We start from the raw sequence: 9906 nt of genomic DNA on the forward strand, positions 1-9906 counted from the left end.
GATTTTCTCTGGGTGCTCCGGTTTCCTCTCCCACTCCAAAGACGTACAGGTTTGTAGGTTAATTGACGTGGTATAATCGTAAGTTGTCCTTAGTGTGTGTTGGATAGAGTTAGTGTGCGGGGATCATTGGTCAACGCGGACTCGGTGGGCCAAAGGGCCTGTTTCTGCGCTGTATCTCTAAACTAAACTTAACTAAATAGGTTCTCTGTGGAGCACCACTTTACTACATCTAGTTAAATGTAGAAGTTTCTAACCTGGTGTTCCTTTCTGTATTCCAGCTTACTCACAGTTGCAACATCAGTAGGTATCAGCATTTCTGTGTTTTATTCTGTTTTGGTCAGCATTTGACTCATTCACATAATGATGTCAGCAAACTCCAAGTTCTCTCTTGTTTTGTTTAAGTTTATTAAGTTTTTCTGTGACCTTTTCTAGTTTTATTTCCGCATGCCACCATCCTCGAGAATTACTGTATAATTCTGAGTGTACATAAAGGAACATGTCATGACAACATCAGCAGAAATTAGATTGCAATCTTTGTTGCCCGCCTAATTAAGCCCCAGGTAAATGTCACACCCAGTAACAGGGAATCGTTTTGCAGCTTATGTTGGGATTCATTGCTAAAAACGTCTTTACTTTTGGTGATGGACGTAAGATTAGTTCAGCATTGTATCACCGCCACTAACATCCACCCTACGTGCCCAGGAAAGATCTTGGGTGTTTTTTTGTGGAAATGCAGAGTGATTGCATTGCCATAGATAAGAACAAGTTAAAAACTGATGTGGCCTATGAGTCAGTGCTTCTTAAACTATTTCAGTGTCATTCACCCTTGAGTCTTTATCACTAAATTTCATTCACCCTCAACTAAATCTTCTTATGTTTTTTGGTAATTTTCGTCTTATTCTCCCTTGCGTATAAATTTTTATATAAATTATTTTGTCACATGAGCAAAACACATAAATTAACTCATTTCTTAAGTGTGTATGTTATTCAACTCACAAAATACTAAAGTCGCTAGAATAGAAAATGCAGAATATCACTACAAGAAAATGGCACAATCTAATTTTAGATTGCCAAAAACAGGGCTCAAATCTACTTAATATAGCTAAAATTCATGTTGCTGGTAGATTGAAGTACATTAAATATATATTGAATTCTAGTTCTAGCAGAAAAGTAGTTAAATTGGCAACACAAATTAAAGTTACAGTTCACCTGTTGCCTACGGCGATCCTCCAGTGTTGCCATTTATAAATTTATGATTCCACTAGCTCGTCTGGTCTTCCCTAAAAGGTTATATTACTGTAAATTTGGGAAATTAGAAAACCATAGATAGAGAGGAAAAAAGCATATCAAATCTCCAGCTCCACTGCCATTAAAACCAATAAGAGCTTAGCTTACTAATCACTTTAAAGGCAATGCCTTTTTTAATTATAGAAAAAAAAAGGAAATATCTGAATAAATTAAGTCATTCACCCTTCATTCATCCCTCTAGTTTCATTCATCCCAAAATAATTTCATTCGCCCTTGGGTGAACCATTCACCAGTTTAAGAAGCACTGGCCATGGTAAACTGGAATCAAGGTAAAATGGTAGCAGGCACTAATGTAATCGCGCAATATTTTAAAATATATGGCTCATATTCAACCAGGTAACATTCACCAAGGGGAAAAGGCATGGGAAGCAACACCAGACTTCCTTTGCTAATAAAGGAAATAGTTTAAAGAAGCAGGAAGGGGATTTTGTGGCAAATATATGGTTGATATTACGTGAGAATCAGGATAAATAAGGAACCATCAGAGAAGACAAGGGGCAAATAGAGTATGATTGTGGACAAAAGAGAATCCAGAGGTGTACCAGAGTCATATACTATAAGTCAGAGGTGTCAAACTGCCGGCCCGCGGGCCGCATCCGGCCCACAAAGGGGTCCAATCGGGAGGGGTCCACAGCCCCCTCCTCACTTGGCAAACCAGGTGGGGGAGATGGCTTAGTCGCCAACTATCCGACCATGGAGCAGGCAAAATGGGATTACATGGTACCCGTGGCGGGGGGAACTCCCCCTGACCTGAATTCACCAATGAGTAAGTAGTTAAATGGGATGCAGGCTCTTGAGCCTTGGAATCATACAGCATGTAAACAGGCCATTTGGCTTACAGTGTCCACGTCGACCAGAAGACATCCATCAGTATTACTGCCATCTTACAACACATAGGCTTGTGTGCTCAAACAATTTAAGTGCTTGCCTGGACACTTAAGAAATGCTGCCAGCAACTCTGCTTCCATCTGTGTATTCCAGATGCTCAGTACTCTAGTTTAGTTTATTATTATTGTCACGTATACCGAGGTACAGTGAAAAGCTGTTTGATGCATGATATCCAATCAGCGAAAAAACTATACATGATTGCAATAAGGCCATCCATAGTGTGCAGGTATTGGATAAAGCATATATTCTGGGTGATAATGCAGTCCCTCACATCCCCTCCAAATCCTTTATGTCTTACCCTAAATCTATGTCCTTCAGTTATATCTACCTCTAATTTGGGGAAAGGTGTACCCCATCTATATTCTTCACAGTGGTAGAGTTGCTGCCTTACTGCATCAGACACCTTGGTTCCATCCTGACTACAGGTGCTGACTGTACAGAGATTGCATGTTCTCCCTGTGACCTTGTGAGTTTTCTTACACTGCCAGATAACTTTGTGGAATCAAATACAATTAGTACATTTAAGAGGGATTTAGACAAGCATTTAAATAGATAATGCATAGAAGGGTATAGCCCTAATGTGGGCAAATTGGATTAGTATAGATATACAAAAAAGGTCAGCATGGACATAGTGGGCAAAGGGTCCACTTATGAGCTGTATGACTCTTGATATCATGATGACAAGTCTGAAATGTACATCAACTTCAAGATAAATCTTTTCATGTACACATCATAATTACTCTCCCTCCCCCATAATTACTTGCATCTATATCTAACATGTCGAGCATCACATTTATTCACTTATCCAGTCCCTTATCTATCTATCTATCTATCTATCTATCTATCTATCTATCTATCTATCTATCTATCTATCTATCTATCTATCTATCTATAGAAAATAGGTGCAGGAGTAGGCCATTCGGCCCTTCGAGCCTGCACCGCCATTCAATATGATCATGGCTGATCATCCAACTCAGCATCCTGTACCTGCCTTCTCTCCATACCCCCTGATCCCGTTAGCCACAAGGGCCACATCTAACTCCCTCTTAAATATAGCCAATGAACTGGCCTCAACTACCTTCTGTGGCAGAGAATTCCAGAGATTCACCACTCTCTGTGTGAAAAATGTTTTCCTCATCTCGGTCCTAAAAGATTTCCCCCTTATCCTTAAACTGTGACCCCTTGTTCTGGACTTCCCCAACATCGGGAACAATCTTCCTGCATCTAGCCTGTCCAACCCCTTAAGAATTTTGTAAGTTTCTATAAGATCCCCCCCTCAATCTTCTAAATTCTAGCGAGTACAATCCGAGTCTATCCAGTCTTTCTTCATATGAAAGTCCTGACATCCCAGGAATCAGTCTGGTGAACCTTCTTTGTACTCCCTCTATGGCAAGAATGTCCTTCCTCAGATTAGGAGACCAAAACTGTACGCAATACTCCAGGTGTGGTCTCACCAAGACCCTGTTCTATCTATCTATCTATCTATCTATCTATCTATCTATCTATCTATCTATCTATCTATCTATCTATCTATCTATCTATCTACTATTCTATATCTACCAACCTATCCATCTTCTATCTATATCTATATATATCGATATCTATCTATATTACTAAAAGTCTGATCTTGACCGCTTTTGGCTTACTGTGCTGTGATTTCCGAGAGAAAGCCGCCTCCTACGGCCGTCATTTTTGGCCACCTCGCTCAGAACCCCCCTCCGCCTTCCTGGACCAGAGGGTTTTTCCCATCGATGAAAGATCAGAGAGATATTAATGTTTTAAATGTATTTGCCATTCTCTCTGCTGCCCCTGCTGGTGGGAGGGGGAGGGACTATAAAGCCCGGAAGTGGTGTACCTCACTCAGTCTCTGCAAGATGGAGGAAGCCAGAGGGTCACGTGTCTCTGAGCTCTGAATAACACTGAACACATGTCTACTCAACTGTGAGTGCCCTTAATGTGGTTTGAAAATGAAAATATGGTTGGTTTGAAGTAAACAGGCACTGCATGCAAATGGTTGTTTGGGGGGTTTGGGTTGAAGTAAAAAAGCACTGCATGCAAATGGTTGTTTGGGGGATTTGGGTTGAAGTAAAAAGGCATTGCATGCAAATGGTTGTTTGGGTTGAAGTAAAAAGGCATTGCATGCAAATGGTTGTTTGGGTTGAAGTAAAAAGGCACTGCAGGCAAATGGTTGTTTGGGGGGTTTGTGTTGAAGTAAAAAGGCACTGCATGCAAATGGTTGTTTGGGGGGTTTGGGTTGAAGTAAAAAGGCACTGCATGCAAATGGTTGTTTGGTGGGTTTGGGTTAAATCCTTGCTGACAGAATATTTAAAAAAAATGCACACTCCCTCATTAAACTCCTTGCTGCCATGAATATAAAAAAGGGATTGCAACATTGTAGCTTGCAATTGCACTTGCTAGGGCTGGCAGGACACAGTGTCCTGGGATTGCAACATTGTAGCCTGGGATGGCTACAATCCCATTGTGAAGTCATAGCTGCAGAAGGAAGACATTTTTCTCAAATTGGGATTTAAAAAAAAGTAGAAATGTGAATAACTTGTAAAATATAACATCAATCTAAACGAAACTTCAAACAAACCACCACATCCTCAAATTGTAACGCTATCATGTACCGTTTTGGTGTAATTTGACAACATCACAGAATCCGAGATCGCAGACATGCACACAGACAAGCACACAGACATAGAAACGAACAACATAAGAGTTTTAATAATATACTAGACTAAGTGGGACCCATTGGGTCCCATGTTCACACGGGAGGGCTGGTCCCCCGACGCAATATTCCACCTCTCCACCCAAAAAAAAGTTTAATGAGGGAGTGTGAATAATCGGAAATGAGCCGCATCTGTGCAGTGGGGGTCTATGGGTGAGTGGTGGAATATTGCGTTGGGGGAACGGCTTGCGCAGAGGGAACGGGTAAGTGATGGAATATTGCGTTGGGGAACGGGTTGCGTTGGGGGTCCAGGCCTCCCGTGGGGCTATGGGTGAGTGGTGGAATATTGCGTCCCAACGGTTTGTACCGATATTTGCACAAAAACGGTACAACGTAGCTCTACCATTTGTGGGCCACCTTACTCACCTTTGTCCTGTGATGTAAATGAAACAAGTTTCCTTCAGATTAATGGAATATTTTACAAGTTATTTACATTTTAAACTTTACAAAAACAGCTTTAAAAAACAGTTTTCCACTTGCCCTGCCCGTCAGCCACATTTAATGTCACAATGACGTCACAATGGGATCCCAAATTTTATTTACATTAAAAAATCGAGAAGAAAAACCCTCAGTTTAAAAAAAAAAATCGTGATTTTCATCGCGATTGGGATAACGGAGATGAGGAGTGGGGGAGCAGGGCAATAGAGGGAGAGGAGGGGGTAAGGAGGGAGAGGAGGGGGGTAAGGAGGGAGAGGGAGGGGAAAATGGGGGAGTTGAGGAAGAAGATTGGGGGAGGAGGGGGATAGAGGGATTGGAGTGGGGAGTGGGGGAGGTAGGGAATCGGGGATTGAGGCAGAGGAGGGCAGTGAGGGAGGTGAGGGAGAGTAGGGGGTGGGATGGGGGGAGATGAGGAGTGGGGGAGCAGGGGGATAGAGTGAGAGGAGAGGGATTGGGAGGAGAGAGGGGTTATGGAGGGAGGGAGTGACCGAGGGTAGGAGAAAGGAGAGGGAGTGAGCGGTGAGGGAGGGAGTGGGATGGGGAGGAGGAGAGGGGAGAGAAGGGGAAGGGTGAACAGGAGGGGGAGGGATTGCTGAGGGATGAGTGGGAATGAAGGAGCATAGAAGTAGGAAGAGGGATGGCGAGGTAATGGAGAAGGGGAGGGGGGAAAACAGAGGAGGGGAATGTGGGGAGAGAGAGGATAATAGAGGAGGGGAATAGGGGACTGAAGAGGGAGAGTGAGATGCGTTCACATTGATCTTATTTTTTCCAAGTTATTGCCACGCCTGCGCAGTTGGGGGCTCTGGGTGAGTGGTGGAATATTGCGTTGGGGGAATGGGACCAACAGGTCTGCACTTGGTCTAGTCCTCCTTAAAGTTTACCCCCCCTCCAAGGTTTGTGTGTCTGCAAACATAGGGATAATTTCTTAAGAAAGAAATTAGAAAAGCTAAAAGAAGATATGAGGTTGCTTTGGCAAGTAAGGTAAAAGTAAATCCGAAGGGTTTCTACCGCTATATTAATAGCAAAAGGATAACGAGGGATAAAATTGGTCCATTAGAGAGTCAGAGTGGCCAACTATCTGCAGAGCCAAAAGAGATGGGGGAGATATTGAACAGTTTCTTTTCTTCGGTATTCACCAAGGAGAAGGATATTGAATTATGTGAGGTAAGGGAAACAAGTAGAGTAGCTATGGAAACTATGAGGATCAAAGAAGAGGAAGTACTGACACTTTTGAGAAATATAAAAGTGGATAAGTCTCCAGGTCCGGACAGGATATTCCCTAGGACATTGAGGGAAGTTAGTGTAGAAATAGCAGGGGCTATGGCAGAAATATTTCAAATGTCATTAGAAACGGGAATAGTGCCGTAGGATTGGCGTACTGCGCATGTTGTTCCATTGTTTAAAAAGGGGTCTAAGAGTAAACCTAGCAATTATAGACCTGTTAGTTTGACGTCAGTGGTGGGCAAATTAATGGAAAGAATACTTAGAGATAATATATATAAGCATCTGGATAAACAGGGTCTGATTAGGAACAGTCAACATGGATTTGTGCCTGGAAGGTCATGTTTAACTAATCTTCTTGAATTTTTTGAAGATGTTACTCGGGAAATTGATGAGGGTAAAGCAGTGGATGTTGTGTATATGGACTTCAGTAAGGCCTTTGACAAGGTTCCTCATGGAAGGTTGGTTAAGAAGGTTCAATGGTTGGGTATTAATGGTGGAGTAGCAAGATGGATTCAACAGTGGCTGAATGGGAGATGCCAGAGAGTAATGGTGGATGGTTGTTTGTCAGGTTGGAGGCCAGTGACGAGTGGGGTGCCACAGGGATCTGTGTTGGGTCCACTGTTGTTTGTCATGTACATCAATGATCTGGACGATGGTGTGGTAAATTGGATTAGTAAGTATGCAGATGATACTAAGATAGGTGGGGTTGCGGGTAATGAAGTAGAGTTTCAAAGTCTACAGAGAGATTTATGCCAGTTGGAAGAGTGGGCTGAAAGATGGCAGATGGAGTTTAATGCTGATAAGTGTGAGGTGCTACATCTTGGCAGGACAAATCAAAATAGGACGTACATGGTAAATGGTAGGGAATTGAAGAATGTAGGTGAACAGAGGGATCTGGGAATAACTGTGCACAGTTCCATGAAAGTGGAATCTCATGTAGATAGGGTGGTAAAGAAAGCTTTTGGTGTGCTGGCCTTTATAAATCAGAGCATTGAGTATAGAAGTTGGGATGTAATGTTAAAATTGTACAAGGCATTGGTGAGGCCAATTCTGGAGTATGGTGTACAATTTTGGTCGCCTAATTATAGGAAGGATGTCAACAAAATAGAGAGAGTACAGAGGAGATTTACTAGAATGTTGCCTGGGTTTCAGCAACTAAGTTACAGAGAAAGGTTGAACAAGTTAGGGCTTTATTCTTTGGAGCGCAGAAGGTTAAGGGGGGACTTGATAGAGGTTTTTAAAATGATGAGAGGGATAGACAGAGTTGACGTGGAAAAGCTTTTCCCACTGAGAGTAGGGAAGATTCAAACAAGGGGACATGACTTGAGAATTAAGGGACTGAAGTTTAGGGGTAACATGAGGGGGAACTTCTTTACTCAGAGAGTGGTAGCTGTGTGGAATGAGCTTCCAGTGAAGGTGGTGGAGGCAGGTTCGTTTTTATCATTTAAAAATAAATTGGATAGTTATATGGATGGGAAAGGAATGGAGGGTTATGGTCTGAGCGCAGGTATATGGGACTAGGGGAGATTATGTGTTCGGCACGGACTAGAAGGGTCGAGATGGCCTGTTTCCGTGCTGTAATTGTTATATGTTATATATGTTATATGTTATAATACATTTACATGGACTGGTCAACGCTTACAAAGGAAGACATCCTAGCCTATTATGCCCATACAGCATATGTTTAGCTTTAAAGCCAAACTGGTTATCTGTGGAGTTAACAAACTCGTTTATTCTATCCAGCAGAACTCTTCCTAAAACCTTTGACAATATGCTGGCTAAAGCTATGGGCCTGTAATTATTTAGGCTGCCTACTTTACCAGCTTTGTCCTTAATGACCGGCACTAACAGGACAGACAACATTGAGTCTGGTAACAAGCCATGAATCATAAAGCCAGTAAAACAAATAGCAAGGAGAGGAGCTATCCTCATACTCACATACTTAAGATGTTCAGCAGAGATATGATCCACTTGCTTTGTTGTTGGACAGCTTGTTCATGGCATGATACATACACCTCATGTGACATAATCACCATCGAGTCATTACTCTCAATATTGTCCACCCTATACAAGTCACCTTGGACACAGTTGAATAAAGTGCTATAATGTTGTCGCCATAACTCCGCGATATTAGCTTATCCAGAGATTCCACCTACAGTGGGTGGTAGAGATGTTTTGCAACTGCTAAGAGCTCTCACTTCCTTCCAAAAATCTGTAGCATTGTAATATTCATCTACCTAAAGATGCAATAATATGTAGTAATGTTAATTGTAAAGATATGAAGCATAGGAGAGATATCTGCTCCATGTATAATGATATAGTAAGCGCCTTATATGTAGGCAGTAAGCCCTAATGCAAGCATAAAAATGAGACACATAACATCAGGCCTGGCTGGAATAAGTATGTAGCTGAGTATCATACTGAAGCCACCAAATCATGGGCTATGGCAGGTAGACCCAGACAGGGGCCTGTGTTTGAGCACAAGAAGCTCACTAATGCAAGGTATAAGTATGCTGTTCGCTTCATCTGTAAAAATGAGCAAGCTATGAGGGCTGATTCCATGGCTAAGAAGCTGCTAAGTAACAATGCTACAGATTTTTGTAAGGAAGTGAGAGCTCTTAGCAGTTGCTAAGTTTTGTGTTTTATGACTGTTGGCAGATCCATTTCCCTCCTGGGATAAATAAAGTTCTATTGTATCGTAAGTAAAACACCTTCCTCTCATGTTAAACCTATGCCACCTTTGTTTTTGCTTCCCAACCACGGGTAAAACATATGGTGATTACCCCATCTATGCCTCTCTCAATGTTATCTATTTCTATCAGGCCACCCTTCAGCCTCCTTAGCTCCAGAAAAAAACCAGACCCATCCTATTCAATCTCTCTCCATAACCAGAGGTCTCCAATCCAGGCAACATGCTGAGAGTGCAGAAGACTATGGCTATTTAAATAATGCGTGAATTGGCCTCAGTCTCCCATTTCAAACCTGCTTGGGTGTGTGAGGCAAGTGATGGTGCACCTGCACTCCGTGTCTTTTTACACAGTGGCTGCTGCCTTACAGCGCCAGAGACCTGGGTTCAATCCTGACCTTGGGTGCTGTTTGTGTGGAGTTTGCACATGCACCCTGTGACCACGTGGGTTACCACCCACGTCTCAAAGACGTGCAGGCTTGTAAGTTAATTGGCCTTTGTAAATTGCTAATGCATAGGAAGTGGATGTGAAAGTGGGATAACATAGCATTTGTGTGTAGAGGTGATCGATGGTCGGCATGGACTCGGAGGACCGAAGAGTCTGTTTCCATGCAGCATCGATAAAATAAAT

This window comes from Amblyraja radiata, chromosome 4, assembly GCF_010909765.2.
Source record: "Amblyraja radiata isolate CabotCenter1 chromosome 4, sAmbRad1.1.pri, whole genome shotgun sequence".
NCBI lineage: Eukaryota > Metazoa > Chordata > Chondrichthyes > Rajiformes > Rajidae > Amblyraja > Amblyraja radiata.